This window comes from Schistocerca gregaria, chromosome 4 (assembly GCF_023897955.1).
Source record: "Schistocerca gregaria isolate iqSchGreg1 chromosome 4, iqSchGreg1.2, whole genome shotgun sequence".
Classification (NCBI taxonomy): domain Eukaryota; kingdom Metazoa; phylum Arthropoda; class Insecta; order Orthoptera; family Acrididae; genus Schistocerca; species Schistocerca gregaria.
In genome coordinates this window covers 575,396,559-575,408,602 of record NC_064923.1, presented here as the reverse complement: position 1 = coordinate 575,408,602, position 12,044 = coordinate 575,396,559, and positions in this window count along the sequence as shown.

Sequence of the window (12,044 nt, the reverse complement as noted above, 5' to 3'; positions counted from 1 at the left end):
ATGCAGTCATATGAAACTGGCCATAGTAGGGCCACTACGGGGACCGCAAATCAGGTTTGCTTTGATAATACGTTGAACGATCATGAGCGCTACTTACCTTTGAGATTGATGTTGGCTACGAGAAGCTTGATGTCACTTCTGCGATGTTACAGAAAGACCTGACAGGAACGTAGCCACTAAACAGAATGCTGACAGCGGAGTGTATGGTCGCCAAGAAGACCCGGCTCCGCACGGCCACGTGGCACTAGCGAGAAGGGCAGCCGTACGCCGAACAGCTGGCAGTTGGCACCCCAGTGAGACAAAGAACTGTTACAAATCTAAATCTACATCCATACTCCGCAATCCACCTGACGGTGTGTGGCGGAGGGTACCCTGAGTACCTCTATCGGTTCTCCCTTCTATTCCACTCTCGTATTGCTCGTGGAAAGAAGGATTGTCGATATGCCTCTGTGTGGGCTCTAATCTCTGATTTTATCCCCATGGTCTCTTCGCGAGGTGTACGTAGGAGGGAGCAATATACTGCTTGACTCTTCGGTGAAGGTATGTTCTCGAAACTTCAACAAAAGCCCGTACCGAGCTACTGAACGTCTCTCCTGCAGAGTCTTCCTCTGGAGTTTATCTATCAACTCCGTAACGCTTTCGCGATTACTAAATGATCCTGTAACGAAGCGCGCTGCTCTCTGTTGGATCTTCTCTATCTCTTCTATCAACCCTATCTGGTACGGATCCCACACCGGTGAGCAACATTCAAGTAGTGGACGAACAAGTGTACTGTGACCTGCTTCCTTGGTTTTCGGATAGCATTTCCTTAGGATTCTACCAATGAATCTCAGTCTGGCATGTGCTTTACCGACGATCAACTTTATATGATCATTCCATTTTAAATCACTCCTAATGCGTACTCCCAGATAATTTATGGCATTAACTGCTTCCAGTTGCTGACCTGCTATATTGTAGCTAAATGATAAGGGATCTTTCTTTCTATGTATTCGCAGCACATTAACTCAATTCAATTGCCATTCCCTGCACCATGCGTCAATTCGCTGCAGGTCCTCCTGCATTTCAGTACAATTTTCCGTTGTTACAACCTCTCGATATACCACAGCATCATCCGCAAAAAGCCTCTGTGAACTTCTGATCTCATCCACAAGGTTATTTATGTATATTGTGAATAGCAACGGGCCTACGACACTCCCCTGCGACACACCTGAAATCACTCTTACTTCGGAAGACTTCTCTCCATGGAGAATGACGTGCTGCGTTCTGTTATCTAGGGACTCTTCAATCTAATCACACAATTGGTCTGATAGTTCATATGCTCCTACTTTTTTCATTAAACGACTGTGGGGAACTGTATCGAACGCCATGAGCAGTCAAGAAAGACGGCATCTACTCTGAACCCGTGTCTATGGCCCTCTGAGTCTCGTGGACGAATAGCGCGAGCTTGGTTTCACACTACCGTCTTTTTCGAAACCCATGCTGATTCCTACAGAGTAGATTTCTAGTCTCCAGAAAAGTCATTATACTCTAACATAATACGTGTTCCAAAATTCTACATCTGATCGACGTTAGAGATATAGGTCAATAGTTCTGCACATCTGTTCGGCGTCCCTTCTTGAAGACTCGGATGACCTGTGCCCTTTTCCAATCCTTTGGGACGCTACGCTCTTCTAGAGCTGGGTTTCACACTACCGTCTTTTTCGAAACCCATGCTGATTCCTACAGAGTAGATTTCTAGTCTCCAGAAAAGTCATTATACTCTAACATAATACGTGTTCAAAAATTCTACATCTGATCGACGTTAGAGATATAGGTCAATAGTTCTGCACATCTGTTCGGCGTCCCTTCTAGAAAACGGGGATTACCTGTGCCCTTTTCCAATCCTTTGGGACGCTACGCTCTTCTAGAGACCCACGGTACACCGCTGCAAGTACTTAAAGCACAGCTCCGTGCCAGACGGCCCGTAGTGTGCATTCCATCGACCGCAAACCACCGCCATTTGCGACTTCAGAGGTGTCAAACTGGTTGGAGGACAGGGTGCGGGTTTGTTGTATTTTCTGATGAATGGTTCTGCCTCAGTGCCGGTGATGGCCATTTGTTGGTTAGAAGGAGGACAGTTGAGGGCCTGCAACCAACCTGCCTGTGTGTTAAGAGTCACTAGACCTACACCTGGAGGTATGGTCTGACGTGCAATTTCGTATGACAGCAAAAGCACCCTCGTGGCTATTCCACATAACCTGACTGCAAGTTCGTACGTCGATCTGGTAATCCGACCTGTCATTTTGACATCCACGAACAGCATTCGAGGGGGTTTCCTAACACGATAAAGCTCGCCCACATACAGCTGTTGCAACCGAATGTGCTCTAGAGAGAAGCGACAGTTGCCTTGACCAGCTCGATCACCAGATCTGTTTCCAGTCTAGCACATATGTAACGTCATCGGACGACACCTTCAGCGTCATCCACCAACAACATTAACTGTTCTTTTATTGACCAACCACGTGCAACAGCCATGAATTCCCTGCCACAAAGTGACATCCTCCCCCTGCACAACACAAGGCATGAACGTTTGCATTCTTGTTTTCAACATTCTGGCGGTTATATCCGTTATTAATATACCAGAATTCTACATTTTCAATGGCTTATCGCGAGCTTACATTAACCTGTTAACTTGCAATGGTAATCGCTTAAATATATTACCTAGACAAATGTATTCCAGAAGTTTCGTGACTCTATGTTAATTCTTTTTGGGTGTAGCGACTTTTTTCCGTCAGTGTATTACGCCGTGAACACTCTGACTGAACACTACGAAACTGACACTCCAGTATTTCCGTGACTAAGGGATATTTTCATTAAAAGTACGTCCGCGATCGACCTTACTTTCATTATTTTCAAGGCAGATAAGATTCATCCCTATAGATGAAAAATTGTGTAGGTACACGATGGCTACTGGGCGTGTCTAACGTTGTTGGAGGTTTTCAGGTGGAGATCCCAATACAGCATGGCCAGAGGACGCGTTACCCTCTTTCGGACTTTCTACAGGAAGGTCGGATTTGATTACAATGGCCATAGAACAAGTGATGATAAGATGGACTTAGGAGAACTGTATGGCCGGAAGTGTAGGTCAGATCCTCCGAACAGAATTCCTTTACAAGAAAATCGAAGGGTTGATGTTGTGACTCCGCCAATGGCAACTGCTGAACCCCGGGGAGAAGTTAAGACAGAGCATCACCCATCGCGAACCGTCTTAAACACATTAGTGGAATGTGAGTAGAGAACTCGAATTCCCAGGCGTCGTTTACCCTGACAGCACACCACTTACAACAGTAGAGATGATCTGAAGGCAATCGATTGTGTTTTTCGTTCTGTCGGTTTTTCCAGTCGAATGAAACGATCAAATGAACATAGTCCCAGTAGCCACGTCGGCTATATAAATGTTTTCCACCCATTCTCTGGGGCTGGGTGGCTTCACTAAATGTGAGGCAAATGAATGGCTCAGCTCTCTCGCTGTCAAGTGAGTTTTATAAATGTTTTCATTTTGTCCCCAGATTTCAGTGATTTTCCTCAAATACCTTTACGCCTTTTTGGTTATATATGAACAACGACTAGGATTTCCAGCTTTTCTAGAAACAAGTAATGCATCTCATTTCAAGGAGATGTGAATAACAACTATATTTCTATAAATGAAGTATTTTCAAAATTTATATATTTTCACTGGCGGAGAAAAAAATCATAACACCAAAAACATAATTGATCTAGCGCAATGAAACTTTGGAAACATATTTAAGCGAATAGCATTGCAAGATCACAGGTTACTGTAAACGCAGCATAAGCTGTTACATATGTGTAATTCTGGTATATTAATAACTGGAGTAATGGCCATAATGTTGAATACAAACGTGTATGCATTGTGTTATTCAGGTGCCGGATGTCAGTTTATGGGTTGGAGTTCCATGCCTGTTGCGATTGGTCGGCCAATAGAGGGACGGTTAATGCTGTTTGTTAATGATGCTGGAATTATAGTCCGTTGTGCCACATGTGCTCGACTGGAGACAGATCAGATGATCGAGCTGGACTAGGCGACATGTCGACACTCTGTAGAGCATTTTGCTTTACAACAGCGGCATGTGGGCGAGCGTTATCCTTTTAGAAAAACACCCCCTGGAATGCTGGTCAAGAATGACAGTACAACGGGTCGAATCATCAGACTGACGTTCAAATTTGCAGTCAGGATACGTGGGTTGCCCACGAGAGTGCTCTTGCTGTCATACCAAATCGCAGCCTAGGTGTGGGTCCAGTGTGTCTAGTACGCTGACAGATTGGTTGGAGGTCCTCACCTGGTCTCTCTCTAACTAACACATCACTGTCACCGAGGCAGAACCAGCTGTCATCAGAAAACGCAATAGACGTCCACCCTGGCCTCCAATAGGCTCTCGCTTGACTCCATTGAAGTTCCAAATGGCGTTTGTTTGGGGCCCGCGGATAGCACGCTTCAGGACGTCTGGCCCGGTACTGTTGTTGAAGTAACCGATTTGCAACAGTTCGTAGTTTTGCACTGTGGCGCCAATTGCTGCTCAGGTTACTGCTGCAGATGGAGTGTGATACGCTGAGCACGGTGGTCTTCCCTTGTGGCCGTCCGGAGCCATGTCTTCTTGCGTCCGTGCATTCTCGTGACCACCGCTACCAGGAATCATGTACAGTGGCTACATTCCTGCCTAGTGTTTCTGCAGTATTGCAGAAGGAACATCCAACTTCTCGTATCTCGTAGGCCTATTACACGACCCCATTCAAACTCTGTAAGATGTAGATAATGGCTCCTTTGTCATCTTTTACGCATTGTTGATAAACATCTGCTCACCACGTCCAGTCTGAAAGGTAACTAGCGCTGATGATTGTTACAGTGCGTGTTTAAAGCAAACCTGAGTTGCATCATTGCAGTGGCCACTCTTATGCGACTAGCGCGAAATCTGAATAATAATCATCTTTCAGTGAAGAAATACCGCTACCAGCTTTCATTATGTCGCACAACTCCTTATTGGTGTTGCGATTTCTTTTCCGTCGTTGTATTTACATAAATACTAATTTTTCATACGTCTAGCATTAAATAAGGATGTTTGGTTTGTTTTGAAAGATCAATAACTTCTTCTACATTATAAATGTATGTTTGAATAAATGAAAAATTATTGAAGAAGGGTGCAGTTTCTCCATCGCCTTCACAACAAGGGAAGTTTCCAGTTAAAATGAATGAGGAGGGAGGACGACCAAAGGAAGACTTTACATACATGGCAACAGTTTTCTTCGGATTTCACGAAAAACCTCTCTCTCTCTCACACACACACACACACACACACACACGCACACAAACGACTGTTACGAAATATGCATGCTCCTTACACAACAGTAGCCAAACAGTGGAATTGAACAGACCACAAGCGGCAGCTTGTCAACAGCCAACAGTTTGAATGTGACGTTGATTGCTCTTGGAGGAAGATAGCTCCATGGTGTGAAATTTCAATTACCAACTGATTTTAATCAGACTATAGTATGTTGAACAAAGGGAGTAAATCCACTTACAAGTGTCTGGATACAGTAGGAATTCAAATTGGATTGTTAATTTCAAGTTGTTTTCATTCACCTCTAAACCAAAGACTATTGATACTTCGGGGGTGAGAGGGAGGGGGGTCATTGGGAACATGACACTTGCATTAAGAAGTTTTCAGTTCCCATGGGTTTCTCTCTGACATTTGAAGTTACTGCGCTCTTGACTGAGTAGGGGTCCGCCATGGATTTTCGACTGAAGAAGAGGTCCGCCAGCTGAAAAGTTTGGGAAGCCCTGATGTAAGATACAGTTTGTTTATTTGTTTGGTGACTTAATCAGTTGCTTTTTAACCATAAACTGTCACTTTTCGGAAGTTTTATTTCGCGAAATGTTTGTCATCATTCTTTAATTTTCTTTGAATTTCTTTAATTATATGATTTCAGAAGTTAATCAACCTTGGAGATACTGTAAGGAGCGGACGGGCAGATTAGGGAGGAGGACATGGACAGAGAGAGGGGAAAAGAAGATGGTTAGACAATCAGTAATGGGAGAGATGAACAGAGAGGGGAGGCGAGGACAGAGAGAGTAGTTACAGTAAAAAAATCCTTCTGTTGGGTATACAAGTGGTCCCTAGCCAAAGGGCTCTACAAAACCCTTGACGATAACTTTGTATCACCAATAAAACTCGAGGTACGAGCCCCGGAGAAATGCCGTTTTTTATGCGCGGCTTTTTGGAACATATTGGTAGCTCATACTGCCACATACATGAAGTAATAACAGCATTTAACCCAGTGGTGTATACGTTTACTAGAATCACTTACAGGGTTAACTCACGGGAGAATATTATGGAAATGCTGCTAAATCTGATATGGCACACTCTGAAAGATAGACGCAAATTACCCGCGAAATCTTTCTTAAAAAATGTGAATAACTTTAAGTTATGGATCTAGGAATATACTACCGTCCTTCCGCAGTGTCCCCGTAGGACCGTGCAGACACGATTGCTCTAATTACAGCGCGCACAGAGACTTTTAAGCAGTCGTTCTGCCCGCGCCCCACACGCGACTGGGACGAGAAGATACCTTTACATTTGGTACCATTATAAGTACCCTCAGCCCCGCACTTCATAGTGGTTTGCAGAGTATTTACGTAGGTGCAGATGTAGATGAAGGGAGTTCACTCCACATGCACAATCACTCTATTGCCAATGTATGAGAGGAATTTCAATTGTTCGTAGTTCAAAGAAACGTACAATTACTCTCTGCGGTAGTGAACACTCAACTCAAGATTATAGAGTGTATCAAAGCAGGCACTGTTGCTACGTGTTTCGTAGCTGGAAAAGTTGTTTGACCTGTTTAAGATACTCGATACTTCATATGTGTATCTGCTCTGCGATAATATAGAAGCTTTCTTCAGTAATTAAAAATGTGAGACATTCCAGAACAGAACCGTTTTGTACCATGTCACTGTCCGTAGGTTTATTTACCATTTGCACGTAGTCACGTTCGGTACTACGTTCAGTAACCGCACAGCTGATGGTCGCGTCACGTAAAGCTGAATTAATCGACTTGGAAAATTATTCTCAACAACTTAGATCAATCGATAAATTGAAAAGTAAGCTGTGATGCTGAACTGAGACAGCTAACAACTGCATGAATAACATTCCTTTAAAGTTGTTTTGTGAATCGTAATGGAACCTTGATACTGATATTTCATTTGTGTACTATCTTAGCAGTGCAATTTCTATTTGAAATTATTGTATAATCTTAGGAAAGATCCATTCCATCGCCAGATTTACACTATTCTTGGTTTCGTAACCACGGTAGACTCTGGCACCAATAACAGGGATATTATATTACGTTGTTTGACATTTGGGACTGATGAGCATCTTGAACGAGTACTGTAATAGAATTTCTTCTTTCCACCATTCCCTTCCTCTTGCTTTTGTATAAAAACTCTCTTTACTTTTCTCTTTGTTTGCTTATTGGCTTCATTATATAATTTGTTAAAAGGGATGAAGTAACTACTATGTTTTGTACTCATTACTTGAAGTCAGTTTCTCCACATTTTGTATCACTTCAATATTCTCATGTATTTTTGCAGGTGTAAGTTAATTGTCTTTCGTCGTCGCGACTATCATAGCTATCCTATGTTATACTGTGTTATGTAAGCTCTGAGTGTCCTTATCAATGCTGCTGGAGATGTTGTTTCATAAAAGTGGTTAATCACGGTTTTATTGTTCAAGGTTTCATTTTATATGTTTGTTCGTACTTACTTCTGTACTAGGCCTATTAAAATATTGTGTAATTCACTCTTACAATAGGAAAAGGTGTACATAGATCATGGGACTCGGTAGTAGGATCATAGAACGTCTTTTTTGCTGTTTACGTCTCCTGCTAAGAGTCACTATGAGGCCAACTCGTTTTCCAGCTACGCAGTGATACAAAACTTGGATACGAAAGGCAGTTGATCAGTTACCTTGTGTAGACGTACGATGGACTGATGGCTAAATTCATCTGGGCTTTTCCTTAAGCCGGTATTACACAATCATATTTCATTGACAAAGAAATATGATCAAATATTCGTCAAATTCCTTTGACAAAGATCTTTCATGTGGCTCTAAAAGGGAGTATTACACTGTCGTCGTATTTTTAGTCAAATTTGAAAATGGCAGATAACAACTTGTTGTTATTCGCTGCAGTTGCTAGTACCACATATGTATTGTGTGTGTATTTGGAAGAAAAGCGTCGGAAAAAAGGGAAACATACTTGGATGAAGTCATAGGTATTACATCGAGATAATAAAGGCATTCAGCAAAATTTGTTACGAGAGCTACAAGTGGAGGATGTCAAGTCTTATACATAAATTATTGAAGAATGGATGAGAGTGTATTTCAGTATTTTCTCAGTAAAGTGACTTCTCATATTACAAAACAGAATACTCTCTAGAGAAATGCAATACCTGCAGAAGACAGGCAAACTGTGACACTAAGATTTCTTGATACAGGAGAGAGCTACTCTAGTTCACAACACAGCACTCGAATACCACATTGCACGTTCACCAAAATAATTCCAGAAACATGTGAAGCGATTTATAAAGCACTCAAGGAGGAATATGTAAAGGTATATAAATGTTTAGTTCAGTATGTGGGCAATAAGAGCTATTTTCATTTTTTAATAATTTATTTAATGGAATTAATGCTCCAACTACTACGAAATTAATCAACAGCATGAAACAGAAGAAGCGTTTTTTAACTAGTGACATCCAGAGCTCAAAAATAGACACTGTAGAATGGAAAAGACAAGAAAGAATATTTTATTTTATGGTGTGCGCACATCCTATATTCCGGCTTGCTGAAAAGCTGCCTGGATATTTCCAGATGTAGAGTTAGATGACTGTAGCTGTGATTGTGGACATACGTCACCTGCAGCATATTCCACCTGCCCATCAACACACAAGTAACAGTATGCACTGTGAAAATTTGTTCACCCCCCTCGCGCCCTAATCGAAGTAAGTTTATTTGGAAAAAAAAGTGTCGAAGAAACACATCATAACACGCCAACTTTGAAGCCATGTTTACAAACACACTACAGAAACGTCATTTAGCTGGAGCGATGGCAGCGCTCCAAGCCGTTTTACATTTCACATTTCAGTGAACAGAAGACGAACACTTTTATGATCAAATCTGCGACGATGCCGAGATTTGATCATATTTATTTGACGACAGGCTAGATTTGACAAAATTCCCTATTACACCATCAAATTTCTTTGACATAAATATTTGACGCGCCACCTTGGACAAAGAAATATGATAGTGTAATACCGGTGTGGTATCTGTAACTAACGGAGTCACAACATAGGCTTAGGTCTTTAGCTACACGCCACTGGCATTGATGTGATAACTGCCACAGATCCATAAGATCCTAGGCACTTACAAATATTCAGGTGTGATGAGAGACGCATAATTTTTCTATATTACGGTGACAGCTACATATATTTATACGTGTCTTTGTTACATTGTTCTAAACCTGATGATGTTCCTTGAATGTAACTATTACTGAAAATTAAAGCACTTTTAAACAGCAGCTGATGTGTTAATTTAGACATAACATTAATACTGTACAATATTAGGCCATGATAGGATACTGTATTTTACTCTGATTACTCACAGTGAAGTATGTCATTGGAGCAGTAGGTATTTCCCCTTTGTCCATGGTAAACTTAAGCAGTGAATGTGATACCATACACAAAAAATATATACCCCTAAAAACAATTTCTTGTACTTTATCCTTTCAATACAAAATTCTTTCGTTTCGTATTGTTGCTCTTGTTTACTTCATTTTTCGCAGATTTAATAATTCTTTGTGCCCATCAATACTCCTTACGTTATCATACTTTGACAGGTGTGGAACAATCCCCTCTGATTCTACTTCATGCTGGTATTTTCATTTCTTCATAGCTGTCACGCTCAACATTCTCAACACTGTACGTTGCATGTTTTAACCTGTGTGTGCCATTTTTAGACAGTGCATTCTTTTCTAAACTCTGCTACCATATCTAGCAATAAAGTGATTAATGTGATTAATGCCATTAGTATTCAAAATACCAATTAATACAAGCTTTTGTGTTGTTTGTTGCTAATTTATTTTTACAATAATTCGCAGTCCAAAGAAAATGAAGTACAACTGGAGCTAATCATTTTTATAGAGTTGACGGTGACAAATTTGTTGCCTTAGATGTGAAAGTATGCGAGATCAAACTGTAGAACGAAAAAAAAACATGTGGCAGTCATACGTCCTATAAACTACTTTTCATGACACCCATCTGTGACAGTAATAGCAGTGAAAGAAAGGACTGCACACACTTATGAGCCAAAACATTACTATCAGCTGCTTAGAAATGTTTTGATCCACTTTTAGAATGCAATACAGAAGCAGTTCCACATGGCATGGGTTCGACAATTCCTTGGTAAGTTTCCGCAGGTACTTGGCACCAGATTTCTATGCATAGACCACCCAATTCAGAATGATCCGGTGGTTTGCGGGCGTGGAGCTGGCGGCCGACAACATCCCACAGCTCATGAATTTGGTGGCTACATCAACGTGAATTCACTATCATGCTCCGCAAACCACTGAAGTTACACAGACAATTATCCTCCCGGAAGATGCTGTCGGGGAAGACATTTAAACTGAAGGGAAGCGGATCGTCTCCCATAATGTTCACGAAGTCCACACCTGTCATGGTGCCCTCGATTACTATCAAAGTCCCGTGGAAGCACATGTGAATGTCCCCAACGTTATAATACTACCCCACTGGCCTGCATCCGTGGTGTGGAGAATTTTTCTAGCGGCTGTTCGCCTGAATTGTGACGCACCCAGGCACATTCTTCGATAGGGTGTAAAACGAAACGTAGCTCATCTGCCCATGTGACATGTTTCTATTGATCAAAGACCCAGCCTCGATGATCCTTTTTGCCCATAGTAGCCGTAACTGACGACGTTCCTGAGGCAAACGTAGGAACACGGACGGGTCGTCTTCAGCAGAGCACCATGTTCAACAATGTGCGCTGGTCGGTCTGAAACTTCAGCATTGTGCTCTGTCGTCAGATACGGCACAGATCGCTACCTAACCTGCTTTACAAACTCCAAATTCGACATTGTGTGACGAGGTGTTAGCGTCCTACACCTTTTCGTCAATCACAGTTGCACCATCATGCTAACATTGTCCATAAATATTCACGGTACTAGCATGCAAACAGTCCACTGTCAAAGTCATTTACGTCAGTAGACTTCCTCATTTGTGGCACGTATTGTTGCTATAATCACTCTCCACTGATCTCTAGAATGATTGTCCATTCTACTTACAAAGTGTTCTTACTGCGTCATGTGCCAACATAACCAGGTGGCATACAAACTAGCAGCGAGCTGTGGTCACAAAGGTAATGCTTTGTCTTGTCAGTGTTTGCGTATAGCCATAACAAAAAATAAAAATAGCTTGTTAATAATTTTATCAGGTAATGAGCTGGATTACGCCATCAGTGTATAGTATGTCCGTAGACAATCTTCCTGACTTTATCTGACACTACAGAAAAGACAGCTTCAGGATCCAAATTTCAAGTCAGATTTTACCAACATGGACCACAAATTGCATTCTCGTACTCTCGACACAGCAGTCGTACGACTGAAACGGATGGGATTGACACTTTCTTTAGTCGGCCAGTGTGGCCGAGCGGCTGTAGGCGCTTCAGTCTGGAACCGCGCGACCGCTACGGTCGCAGGTTGGAATCCTGCCTCAGGCATGGATGTGTGTGATGTCCTTAGTTTGTTTGGTTTAAGGACTTCTAGATACCTAAGATGTGAAGTTCCATTGTGCTCAGAGGCATTTGAACCATTTGACTCTTTCTTTGGTCAGAATCTTTTAACACGGGCTATGATATCGTCTTTAACCTGCGGTAATGTGGAAAAGTTACAAAAATATAAATGTTACTAGAATGACAAAACCTTCA